The sequence below is a fragment of the Mytilus californianus genome, unplaced genomic scaffold, assembly GCF_021869535.1.
Source record: "Mytilus californianus isolate M0D057914Y unplaced genomic scaffold, xbMytCali1.0.p SCAF_4, whole genome shotgun sequence".
NCBI lineage: Eukaryota > Metazoa > Mollusca > Bivalvia > Mytilida > Mytilidae > Mytilus > Mytilus californianus.
In genome coordinates this window covers 83,418,488-83,429,579 of record NW_026262690.1, presented here as the reverse complement: position 1 = coordinate 83,429,579, position 11,092 = coordinate 83,418,488, and positions in this window count along the sequence as shown.

Below are 11,092 nucleotides of genomic sequence, written 5' to 3'. Positions count from 1 at the left end.
GGTTTGAAAATTAAAGTTTTTATTTGAAAAAGGTCAAAACAGAAAAAATCAAAACAGATTTTAAGATGATAAAATTATACAGTATATAGGTCTTTGATTAAAAAGTAAAGGAAATTCTAGGAAGTATGTTTATGATTTTTCTGTTAGTGTCAAACAACTGTCATTTTCCTGACTTGGTACAGGAATTTCCATTTGTAGAAAATGGTGGATTAAACCCGGGTTATAGCTAGCTTACCTGTCACAATAACAAGGCACTGCACAATACTGAAATAAAAAGTTCTCTTAAATATTTATGATGTCAATAAGTGTCTACATACATATATGATATGCGTTTACTTCAATCCTATATTTGTCCACAAGATACCATATCCCGCTCGCTCTATCATTTTTCTTATTCAGTGAACCGTGAAATTGGAAAAAAAACTATAATTTGACATATAATACTAAAACAGAATTGAGACTGGAAACAGGAAATGTGTCAACAACCCGACCAAAGAGCAGAATACATCCCTAAACCAATGGGTCTCCAACGCAGAGAGAAAATCCTGCATCGGCGCGAGTGGGCTTAAGCTAGTCCTAAACAATAATATATACTAGTTTTCCCGTTTGAATGGTTTTACACTAGTAATTTTTTGGGGCCCTTTATAGCTTACTGTTCGGTGTGAGCCAAGGCTCCGTGTTGAAGACCGTACTGTGACCTATAATGGTTTACTTTTATAAATTTTTACTTGGATGGAGAGTTGTCTCATTGGCACTCATACCACATCTTCTTATATTTAGTTAAGCGAAATGGACACCACACTAAACTCCGAAACATATAAAGGAACCATGATTTAAAAAAAAACAAGAATAACAAAGGTTACAGGTTATTGACTTGGGATAGGCACAAACATGCGGCGGGGTTAAAAATTTTTTTTAGATCTCAACCCTCCCCCTATACCTCTAGCCAATGTGAAATAAACACACACAGCAATACCCACAGTAAAACTCAGTTTAAAAGAAGTCCGAGTCGGATGTTAGAATAGAGGGGTGAAAGATACCAAAGTGACATCCAAACTAATAAGTCGAAAATAAACTGACAATGATCCTATAGAATACAATCAATAGAATATGTAACAGAAGAAACTAAGCAAAATGACAATGACCAACATAAATTAACAAAGGCCTAGCAGTAACTGACATGCTAGCTCTAGACATCAATTTAAATGATCGGAAGATTACGTCTTGATCATATGAAAATCAAGCACAATCCCTCCCGTTTGGGGTTTAGTATCATGCCATCATAAATTATACGAGAAGATCATAACCCTTATCATGCCAACAACTGGTTTGTTTATTTCCGATGCAAAGATCCTATGAGTAAATCAATACTTGTTTTTAAAATGCCATCTTTAATGACTTGACAACATAATTGTAACTATATCCCATGTGAATAAGTGTGTTTAAAGGTTTGGTTAGCTTTTGAGGTGAATGACGACATTGTTTTGCTTTGTATAGAATATTAACATAAAAGATGGGAATTTGAAATACCTGAACGTATAAGATGTCTGCACGTTGATTTATATTTACAAATGATGTCCTTGTACCGATGATAAAATATGGTAAAAGTTTTGACAAGTTTGTGATATCGAGAACTCTGGAGTAATAATTTTTCAGTAATATAGAGATTTCTTTCGTTCAAATCAAATACATTGTTACAAACACGAGCGAATCGAACAAGTTGAGATTTAAAAACATCATACGATGGTGCCAAGGGAATGTCACTATCTAAAAACGGATAATTAACAATTAACAATAGGAAATGTAAAATCATCTCTTTTGTCGTAAACTTTAGTAGTAAGCATCCCGTTTTACCATGCTCGTCCGAATTTGAAATATTTCTTTACTAAATTCCTATGTGTAAATAAGACAAAACTCTAATATAGATTTGATAGCTCGCAGTAACTTGTTCTTTTCGTTTGCAAATAATGTTTATTGACATAACAATCAAATACATGTATAATTTAATTTCAATGAACATAAACTATCCATATTCATAAATATGGCAATAAACGGCAAACTGTACGTTGTAGTTACTGTGAGCACCTTTGATGAACTGACAGCTCAACAATTTCTTTATATAGTATAACGTAAACCAACCTTTAAACCGCAAAAGGATTTCATTTGCATATGTTACCCACATATCTGAATCCAAAATAACAAGAACCCGTTTTACAACTGCTCTAACCAGTTTTAAACATATAAAAAGTAAACACAGAAGAAATCCCTAATTCAAATGAAAAGAAATATATTTATATCAAAATCCAGGAAAGGGCACAAAAAAGTTTACATCACAATGACCATGTGTAAAAAATTTCAATTTGATCTGACCACAACTTCATGGAAGATTACATTAACCAAAAACTTTAACATGAGAATATACTGGTTTCACACTATTTCATTTGCAGGTTCAGTAAACCTTGAATTCAGAGTCATTACTGTAAATTGGAATAAAATTAATAGAGTTCACATCAAAATGAACAAGTTTCAGGTTCAACTCCTTCATAAACTACATTTATTGAAAACTTAAAGATGATATGGGACGGAAGAACGGATGGAAGGACAGATGGATGCACAGACCAGAAAACATAACGCCCTTTACTATCGAAGACAGGGCATATACATATATCTTCATGAATAACCTTTACAAATAATTCAGTTTGATTCTGGCATGTTTGAGATTAAAAACACACAATTTGATTTTTTAATACTTTTCCAATTTTTAAAATGCTTTCTATTATTATTCTCTTTTAGGTGTTTAACTTATACAACATGGTTTTGCAGCAGATTCAACCTGACATCAATATGTTAGAAGAATCACTGTTAATAAATCGGAACTTATTGATGAAAAAGAAGTAACCATTTTTCTTGTCCTGAGTTTCATGCACTAATTGTAAATTTTGCCTGCTTAAATAAGCAGCATATTGATTACCTTTTGAACTGCAACTAATTTGAATAGGCTAGTGCATTTTTCTGAAAATTTTAGATACCTTTCATTAAGAATATGTCAAAGATAACATGTTGATTTAGATTCATTTTTTTCTGCCCCTGCCAACTTTTTATTTTCTGGTCGTAGATAGAACCTAGAACTAGCAGTAAACTTAAACTAAAATGACAATTCTACCCCAGCATTTCACAGAACAGAACATAATTTAAGTAAATTGTGGCGTTTTTGCTGTTTATGCACATTTCTGGATTTATCTATCTTGGTTATGGTAAGAGCCAAAACATAGAGATAGTAAGAAAATGTTGAATACCAGTACATTGTGAACTACTGATAGAAACAAATTTTATTACATGAATGTATGCATGGAAATTTGTATATTTCATGGACAAAATTCAAATGGTGAAACATGATGGTTATAATTTATGAATGCATATATATAGTGTCCTTATTAAGTTTATCTTTCTCTAAAGTAAGGTTTATTGCCTGCTGCAATATTTGAATTATTTAAATAGTTGGTGAAGTTTTAAATATTTTGATATGGAGTGAACTATAAATATTCTAATAGGCAGTGAACTATAAATAATTTAATAGGCAATGAACTATAAATAATTTAATAGGCAGTGAACTCTAAGTTATTTATTTATAGTCAGTGAACTCTCAAATTATTTCAATAGGCAGTAAACTCTTTGACCAAGGCCATGAAGCCCGTCAGATGCACATCTATCATATATAATATTCAGGAAGCAGACTGATAAAAAACTAAACCTTGACTGATTGGAGATGATAACGAGGTGCATATTACATATATATTATATAATAGATCGATAAAAATAAATCAAAGATATAAGGATTATAATTTTGAACGCAATAGGCGTGTTTCGTCTTCATAAGACTCATCAATAGCACTCGAATTAAAATAGTATGAAGGTCAAACAAATCTGAAGTTGTAGAGTTTAATAAAACCGAGAATTCCGAAAAATTGTGACAAATACGACTAAAACAATACTCCGGGATTGAAATACCTCAGTGTTTCAAATAATTCAACATTTTATTTACAGTTAATTTAATGAAAAAGGTCTGTTTTTAATTACTTTAAATATTATTTTAACTATTTTTTTTATTATTGTAAGATGTCTGTTGGATAGAGTTCATCTTGCCTAACCTTATTTTCCTTGTTCATTGATTAGTGTTAAACGTTGGTGATCCGGTGTCTCCTTGCTTGCTTCACTCTTATAATAAGGTTGTTTTCATGATTAGGATTGTTCCATCAGTAACTATACACGATGTTTCTCCTCACATTAACCAACCACAAAACACATATGTTTATTATACCATGTTAAGTAAATGAAAGACAGGCTAACTCATGAAAAATTTATCATATCAGAAAGTGAAAATATGAATTTAATATATAACATGTCAGACAGACATAATCACCTAACAACCAAAGTACATACCCGATATTGTTGACCTATCGTGTATAGTCACTGATTGAAAAAACATAATAAAAATAACCTGACCATTGGTGAATTGATCTAATAATAGTTAAATGTATGTATCATAAAAATTTGAAACTGATTAATAAAAAATGAAAATAAGGTCAAAGTTTGGTGAACCCTGCCAGTCATACATGATTATAAAAGCAAAGATAGTTAGTCTATTACTTAACTTATAGACTTACCTAACCACCAAAATTTATTACTGATCAATGATCAAAGAAAATAAGGTTAGATAAGATTAACCCTATCCAACAGACATGTACATCTTACAATGATATAGCTCTATTGGTGCAGTTCTCGTGTAAGGGGCACAGCCCTGTACGGGCGTAACGTATCAGCTATGATATGTAAATGGCATATGATGGCGCAGACTATGTTAAAGCTGAGAAATGGGAAGTTGACAATTGGAAAATTGAAATCATCACGTTTATCAAAGATTTTAGTGTGGCGAGTGCACTTTAGAGAAAAGTTTGTAACATCTATACAGGAGTGAGAATTAGTATAAAACACATGTCAGAGTTCAAAGGTTGAAACTGAAATGATGGTAATTGAATGACAGGATATCATCAATATATCCGAAAGTGAAATGAAAGAACTTTACAAGATTTTTTTTTTCTTTTTGTCTTTGAAAAGGTTTTGTATGAATTATGCTTGATATGGGTACAAAAATAAGTTTCATTTTTGCTTATGTACTTTGTCTATATTTTGTGTTTCTTTGTTGAAACAGTTATTTGTTTTATAGTGATTAAGATTATATTACAATATTGACTGCTGTACCCCAATTTTTTAAGTTTTTACCTATTATGTCTGTTTGTTTTGCTCACACATTGTTGTCAATATAATGGAATTCAATGCGACTGTCATACAATTGAGAGATGTAGCTAGCCATAAAACCAGGTTAATTCATCATTTTCTACATAAGGAAATGCCTGTACCAAGTCAGGAATATGACAGTTGTTTTCCATTCGTTAGAAGTGTTTGAGATTTTGATTTTGCCATTTTATAAAGGACTTTCCGTTTTGAATTTCCCTTGGAGTTCGGTATTTTTGTTATTTTACTTTTTACGGTATACTAATATAATATTGTTCAATGCCCAATAGTATTTTTTTCAGAATTTCAGTGCAATAACAATTTTAGTCATTCATGAATATATGTTTTGCTAAATATTGCATCCAATTCGCATTGGAATTTATCGTCCATGAAATAAAAATGTTAGCCTTTGCATAATATCTATCATCCGTATGTCCAGGTTCGTCAATAATTCACCTAGTTGTCAGAGGATAAAGAGGGCATGCTGGTCCACATCGGACACTATAAAATTCATGGATTTTGTACTTAGCACTTCAGCATGTGTAAAAGAATAATCATTTATAAAGGAGTTTCCCCTATATTTCTATTGAATGTTTCCATCTTTGTTGATTAATTCTACATCTGCAGAATATTTTCCATTCATCGTACATTCCAGGTAGCAGATAGTTCCATCATGATTTGTTGTACAGCACTCACTATATGTGTTTTAATTAATTGTTTCTGATAATTGTAGATTTTTATGATTTCTCCATCAAATCCCAATCTTATAATAACGGGTATGTCCGTTTTGTCTTCCGCAGAAATACAATTCATTCCCACAATAATGTTTCATGGCAGATGGGTGAAGAGTAAAAAGCACAATGGGAGAAAGATCTTTATAAATTGCTAATTTACCATCAGCAGCTAAAAGATATAATTTTGGTGAACCAGGAGATGCAAGCATTTAATTTCATTGAATTTATCTTTAGTTGTTAGAGATGTTTTTATTTTAATATCTTATTTCATCTGATGTTAATTTTGTTGTATTTGTCGTGTACCGTGTATGATCCAGATATTGCCACCCATGTCAGTTGTTATACTGTGTATACGCACCATGTCTATTTCATAGTTTGCTTTTAACTCGAATTGAATTTCCATTTCAATTGATTTACAATTAATTTGTCTTTCATACTTAGGAACGTATTGTTGTATTTTCATATTACACAATTTCGTACTTGTTGACTTCTCATTTGACTCTATTTTGTATGCATATTACTTATAGCCTCAAACAGATCTTTTGTGTTCTGTAATTTATATGTATTTTCTACTAGTTGTATGACCATTTTGGTAACTTTTTCTTCGTCTTAGATTTCTTCTTTTTTCTTTGACATCAGTTGAGTCTTTTGGTCGTTTCTTTGTGTTCTTTTAGTTGCTGCAAACACTGTGACTGATATTCCCTCGCTTGTTTGCCTCTTTTAATATCTTTTGTTCTAAATTATCTGACCTTGATTTCTAAAGTTTTCCCATTAAATTTAAATGTTCTATTAATTTTATTATCCATCTTAGATTTTGCATGATCTTGAAAATTTTCATTTCTTCAACTTTCTTTTGACAAACTTTTTTTCCATTAAATGGAGATGATGAGTTTTTTCTAAACACTTGGGAAAACTAGTAGTTCACATATTAAGCAGTTCATGCAGCACAGTTGTCTCTATGGTATCTACATTTGACTGGTCTAAACTCAGACTTTCTCGATCTCATCAACATGTGAATGAATGTCCTTTTAAGCTACAATGTCGTGTACTTAACTTCTTTAACTTGGCATGTGTTTTATCTGTACTTTTTTGACACATATATAGGTCACAGTCCATACATTTGTATATATTTCACATAATCCGCACAGTAGAACATCCTGTGACCTTTTAAATGATGCAGAATAAGCAATTTTTCAGTTATTTTGCTTTCATACATATGTATGATACCTGTATTACGGCAAATCGCAATACACAGTCAAAATAGTGTTTGGTCAAACTTGTGACAAAAACCATATTATCTAACCTTGATATAATCATTCATAACAGAATATTGGGTAGTATTGAAACATTATTACAGATCATGCGACATCCTGAGTTAATACTTGATTGTAATTCTAACATTTGGCAACATAAAAGTTTAAAATACTTACCAGCAGACAATATTTCTGAAGATCACCTTCAAGCTGGACAGGATTACTGAAGTTAAGCTACTGAAATGTTTCATTAGCTCACCTAGCTACGTGGGTTGATGTATTGTATTCTATCAATTGATGTCAATTATCATTGTCTACTGTAATGATTCATAGAGGATTGATAGTAAAAAGCTAACTTCCATGCTTAATGTAACTACATGCTTAATGTTACTACATGAACAGCAATTAAAGAACATGATGTCATGTCAGGGTCCTATTTATTTGGACCCTATATTTAAACGAAGGGAAATCCCTTATGATCTTCTACTTCTTACTTTGTAGGGCCTTTTAGCTTTTTAAACGAAGGGAAATCCCCAATGATCTTCTACTTCTTACTTTGTTGGGCTTTTTAACTTTGATTGATTCGAGTGTCACTGATGTGTTTTTTGTAGACGAAACGCGCGTCTTGTGTACAAAATCATAATCCTGATATCTTTGACGATTTATCTTTAAGACGATTGGTTGAAAAAACGTATAGACAGTGGTTCGGTAGATTGTGTTAAAAAAATCACGGAGAATAACTGTCGTCGAACAGACATATCACCGACTGATTTAGATTGGTGCCGATTATAAATAAGTTAACACATAAGAGAAAACGGTTAAAACAACAATAACAGAAAAATATGAGAAAATTTAATCTAGTCAATGTACATTTGTACACATGGTACAGTATAGATGATATAAATCACTGTTTGATGATATAAACGGTAACAATTTTGCTGCACCAGATTCGTATTTCGACAATAAATGTCTCAAAGCCAAAATACACTGTGTCTAAACTACCCCGGCAAAAAATGTTTGGACTCAATAGAGTCTAATATCCGGTACGGTGACGGACCATAAACAGACAGGGAAAAGGTAGGATTTCTGTTTATTTATTTGTTGGTTGAATGATATTAAAGAATATACATACACATATAACTATTTTCGATTGTGAGATGTAATATTTTCTACATCCGTTCTAGATTAACGGAGAAATAAGTAAAAAGGCGCATCAAAATGGTGAATTGAGTGAACCTTGCCTCGAATTTGTTTAATTTCTCTTTAAATTGTGCACATCGTACGGAAAGAAAGATATTAACACGGAGATTGCAAGACTAGTCACTACTAGCACCTCACTATTTGTATTTCTGTGCATGGAACGAAAGAAATATGGCATGTCAAAATGGAAGGACCCGGTTTTGTCAATGTTGTTTACTACATAAGGACCCGGTTTTGTCTCAGTATAGGACCCGGTTTTGTTTTGTTTTGAAACCACATATTTATGAAAAGCAACGATAACACGGATCTGAACATTGCCCGTTGGAAGAAATTCACGATATGAATCATATAGATGTTATGTAATACAAACCTGTCGTGTTAAAATTTAATCTAAAACGGAAACTTTTCGAAAAAAGGGAGAAGACATTTTTCGAATGCTATACGTATACCTTATTGCACTTATCTTCGAACTAAGTTTAAATTGAAATAAATATTTTATAGCATGCACTTACATTAATTCCTTATGATGTTTGTTAGTTTTCTATACTAGTATGTAATTATGGAAAAATAAGAGGATGTGGTATGATTGTGTTACCACATCAATTTATCAAAAGAGTAAAGCTAGTATGCTTTACTATACTATACGCTATGGTTACAATATATTTACTATCATTTACTCATTCATTCATTCATTGACGGACAGACAGAAAAAGAATTTAGTCTATACTATTCTACACGAATTAATCATGTATGCAACCCCATCTGAATTTATTGGTACTAGAAATATATATAGATCCATTTTGTTACATCTGGTGATCCGTTTTTTTGGCAATCGCCATGGCAGTCAGCAGTGTTTAAGAACATCCGTTGTTCGACCTGCTAGTCAAATGCGTCTTGTTAAAATATACTTTTTCACTTTTTTGGTCTTTTGGAAAATGTTGTTTGTGCTGTATTTAGACTCCTCTACCAAGAAATTTGTTTTGCATGCACACGTATACAAATTGCGGTTTTTATCCAACGCAATCATAGGTTTGAACGTTGTTTTCAATTTAGACTTGTATATTGGTATAGGGGTCTAAATACAGCACAAACCACATTTTCCAAAAGATCAAAAAATGAAAAAGGATATTTTGACAAAACGCATTTGACTAGCAGGTCGAACAACGGATGTTCTTAAACCCTGCTGACTGCCATGGCGATTGCCAAATAAACGGATCACCAGATGTAACAAAATGGATCTCAATTATTAATTTAATACCAAACAGAAAACAATAAACTTGCGGAAAAGATTGTATACCGCAAACATGAGGTGCAAAAATTGGTACACCATATCCGGATTTCGACAATTAGTCTCTTCAGTGATGTTAGGGATCGAAACGGTATTTGGAAGGTCATATAATTTACCTCAATTTAGGATTGACTCTTGAATTTTGAAGAGTCGAAATAGGATGAACGGATTATATAAACCCGAAGGCAAATATAATACAAGCCCAAACGAAAAAATATAAACAAGTCTAAATTGAAAACAACGTTCAAACCTATGATTGCGTTGGATAAAAACCGCAATTTTTATATATATATTTATATATATACTGTGTTACTCGTACTAATGCGTTTTTTAACACTTGAGCACGCATATAACATAGATGTGGGATTTTCAACCCTCCTATTTTCAGATAAGCACATTTAATTTTGTAGGCCTTTTAAAATAAAGCATGTTTTCCATATCAAATTTACAGTTCAAATTCCAAGGAAACTTCAAGTTAATATTTGAAATAAATGTGTATCACAATTACGTATTTTCAATGTGATTCTAATATGACATTCTTCTTTCGCGTTGGAAACAAAGCCATGTTCAAATTCCAATAGAAGATTGGCTGCACGTGATTGACGGCACAATTGAAATTGCAACGCCAATATCTACGTCTTATTCAAAACAACCTAAGTTGCCATTTAGCCTGTGAAAATTGCCAATGAGACAACTTTCCATCAGAGACCAAATGACGTAAAAGTTAGCAAATATAGGTCACCGTATGGCATCCAACAATGAGAAACACCCATACGGCATAGCAAGCTATAAAAGGCCCCGAAATGAAAAATGTAAAATTACTCAAACGAGAAAACTAACGACCTGATTTATGCACAAAACAAAAAACGAAAAACAAATATGATATAAAGCAACCAAAGACAACCACTGAATTACAGGTTCCAGGATTCGTTATTGGAACGTACAGAATGGCGGAGTTGAACGTGTTAGCGCAAAAAAAAAGTGGTATAACAACACAATATAAGAACAAACTATAAAAATCAGTTGAAAAAGGCTTAACTCATTTGATTACAGAGCCTGTATAGTAAATGTGCGATTGGCACTCAAAGTTGGCGGATGTCTCTGCCTTTTCTTTTTTCTTTTGTTTATTTTTATAATGTTATACGATATAGTTATATTATATCATTGGCGGATCCAGGAGGTGTAGAATGATTTTTTAGCATAAAATCGTCCAAAAAAATAATCTCATCGCTATACTCGGCGGTATATAATCTGTTTTATGGAATTACGCCTCCCTTTTAAATATCCTCGGTGCGCCCTTGCATAATGACAATTATAAACTTGAC